The sequence below is a fragment of the Gigantopelta aegis genome, chromosome 3 (assembly GCF_016097555.1).
Source record: "Gigantopelta aegis isolate Gae_Host chromosome 3, Gae_host_genome, whole genome shotgun sequence".
Classification (NCBI taxonomy): domain Eukaryota; kingdom Metazoa; phylum Mollusca; class Gastropoda; order Neomphalida; family Peltospiridae; genus Gigantopelta; species Gigantopelta aegis.
The window spans coordinates 36,825,335-36,828,491 of NC_054701.1; the positions used below are offsets into that span (position 1 = coordinate 36,825,335).

General features: G+C 41.6%; 1 protein-coding gene across 1 annotated transcript in view; it reads left to right on the plus strand.

Moving 5' to 3' along the window:
* The first annotated feature begins 1,037 nt into the window (after window positions 1-1,037).
* Window positions 1,038-3,157, plus strand: part of LOC121367969 (steroid 17-alpha-hydroxylase/17,20 lyase-like) — a 21,576-nt gene continuing 19,456 nt past the window's right edge. The window contains exon 1 of the mRNA XM_041492440.1: window positions 1,038-1,329. The gene's annotated coding sequence lies outside the window, so the exon portion shown is untranslated. The remainder of the gene's footprint in view (window positions 1,330-3,157) is intronic.

A 3,157-nucleotide genomic window follows, 5' to 3' on the forward strand; every position in this document is an offset into this window, starting at 1 on the left:
TTGGAATAATGTTACACCTTCCACTTGATATGTACATATATGTTGTACTTTACTTGTGCAACTGATGAGCTGTAACAGCTCAAAGTTAAATAAAGAATTAAAATATAGGCTAGCTAATCGGTCTTATCGTTGTCTTGCTTTGACTTGTGATTTTGACATCGTGTGTATTGATGCATGCGGTCGCTGTCAACTCTAGCACTTCCAGCCATAGCACTTTGCATTATGTAATCTAGTGGGAAGACATTTTACATGTCAAAGGCGTTATTAGCACTAAATTGGATAGTTTTATATATGGCAACACTGAATGTCAATACACAGCCACGGTCGCTTGCATTTTTATGCTTAAAAAATAACGATTTCCCGGGAGAAACTTTTTTTACTGATGGAAAAACGTAACAAATTTCCTCTCTAATAGTGGCGTAGGAAGGTGCCAAAAAGTGCGGGCATACTTTTATATTTACACACTTTTACACTATTATAAAGCAAATATAAATCCCCCCCTTGCCCCCCCCCCCCACCCCTCCCGTTTCCCACGCCAGTGTCTAAGACTGTCTACATGTCAAAATTACTGATGGAAAAACGTAACAGGTTTCCTCTCTAACAGTGGCGTAGGAAGGTGCCAAAAAGTGGGGGCATACTTTTATATTTACACACTTTGACACTATTATAAAGCAAATATAAAGCCCCCCTTGACCCCCCCCCCCCCACCCCGTTTCCTACGCCAGTGTCTAAGACTGTCTACACGTCAAAATTACCAAATGTTTGACACCCAATAGTCGATGATTAATACACCAATGTGCTCCAGTGGTGTCGTTATACAAAACAAACTTTAACGTTAACTTTTGATTACTAATGGTACTGTCACACCGCGCGGGTAAGCTATCTTTTGTAATCATTGTGTAAGATTTTTACAACGTGTTTCTCACCAGCGTGTCTTCTGACTAAGTAACCCATGTTGCTGACTCATTGCGCGACCCATTCGCTGTTACAATAATTATGAACACCTATCTACACCATTTCATTGGTGCATCGACCTCACTGAGATCCATACATTTACAGTTAGCTTCTCAGCCATTGTGCCATTTTTAAAAACATAAGTTTATGTAAACATGTAACGTGACTCTATTATTGCACAAGACCCTCCATATAAATACAAAGGTCGGTCGAACGAACTTAACTGGTATTCGCAACTTACTTGGAAGGCTGGGAAGTAAGTCTTGGCGTTTCCGTGCGCAATCGATACAACACTGACCTCCAGTGACCCCCGGTGTTTACAAACCATCCACGCAAGTCTGCTGACAGCTACTGAAATCGAGTCGGACTGCACAGGTAAGTACATTAGATCAACTATAGAACTGTTATTGTTGTGTATAATTAACAACAATGGTTTAATAAATCTGGAATTCACACATATTCTTGTAGATGAGGTGGGTCGGGGTCGTGTACAGTAATGGAAGAGAGCACAAGGGAATTGGGGACCCAACCCCTCACCAAAATTTCCATTGACTGGCAGTCACATTGATTCCCCTGCCCCTTTTCTTCCGATAGCTTGGCCAGTATGTACATCTATACCCAGTCAGTCAATATACCGCGATGTGTGTGTTGTAATATGTCACTAAGCATGGCCATGACATTGAAGTCGGTAAGTGGGTTATTTGCTGGGTAGGCATTTTGTCGGTCAATTGAGGTGTGCCAGCGTTCTTGGTAAAGTATAGTACATTTAATGTTGAAGCAGATTGTTGGTGGTGTGCGTGTGCGTATATGCTTCTGTGTGTGTGTGTGTGTGTGTGTGTGTGTGTGTGTGTGTGTGTATATACACACACATATATATATATATGAGTGGTTGCGTGTTGTGTGTGTGTGTGTGTGTGTGTGTGTGTGTGTGTGTGTGTGTGTGTGTGTGTGTTTTGAGTGTGGTTGTGTTTGCAGTCGTGAGTGGTGTGTGTGTGTGTGTGTGTATGTGTGTGTATGTGAGAGAGAGAGAATGAGTGAGTGGTTTGTGCGTGTGTGTGTGAGAGAGAGAGAGAGAGAGAGAGAGAGAGAGAGAGAGAGAGAGAGAGAGAGAGAGAGAGAGAGAGAGAGAGAGAGAGTGTGTGTGTTACCCGCGTATGCAAAGAAAAAACAAAAAACAATACATTTTATTTTGTGGGCGGCATCTAGCTCTGTCGAGCGAACTCCTGTATAGTTGGGGTCGGAGGATCGAATCCCTTCAGTGGACCCATTCTCTAATTTATTTTTTTGCCTGTCACAACCATTGCCGTACCACTGGTATATTAAAGGCTGTGGTATGTGGTGTCCAGTCTGTGGGGAAAAAAGTATACAACATATCCCTTGCTGCTAATGACAAAAATGTAGCTGGACTATATGTCAGAATTACCAAATAAAATGTTTGACCTCCAATAGCCGGTCAATAATAAATCAATGTGCTCTAGAGTGGTGCCGTTAAACAAAAGAAACTTGTTAATAATTTATTACGGCTAGCATTCATAAAATTCCAGTGGAGCTACAGTTGACAAGATTTGTGGTAGCCTACAACAGCAATATCCAACCAGAATACTGTTGAAAATGGTTGTATAAACCACGGGCGTTCGCATAGGTATACGGGCTCCCATTATTGTAGGGGGTGTGGGGGCTGACCTTTGCCCGAATTAAGCAAAAATGCCCGAATCTGGATAAGTATATTTATTCATATTGACATTACTACCAAACAGCTTAATAGGGTTGCAAATGAATCACTACACATTTTTACATGGATTACAACTAATTTTGAGCGTAGAATGATGAAAACACATGATAAAAAGGTCTCACGTTAGCAAAATATTTCGAATATCTGTATTATTTTTGCCCGAATTTTAGGTTTTGCTCCCAATGATTGTGTCGTCCCCGTCTGGTTGCAGGTTGTAGGTGTATGATTAGTACCAGTCGATGGAACACCATTGCACGTTACGCGATACAGCCTCTACATTCTGTGTGAGTGTGTGTGTGTGTGTGTGTGTGTGTGTTAATCAGTATCAGTACGCTTGATGTGGCCATGGGCGTTCATCTTTGATGCCAAAGCCGAGCAAGGTGGATTTGATGAGGGGGTGGATAATTATTAATACTGATATGGATGAGTCAGAATATCAAGATACTAATATATCCGCGTCACTGGCAAATT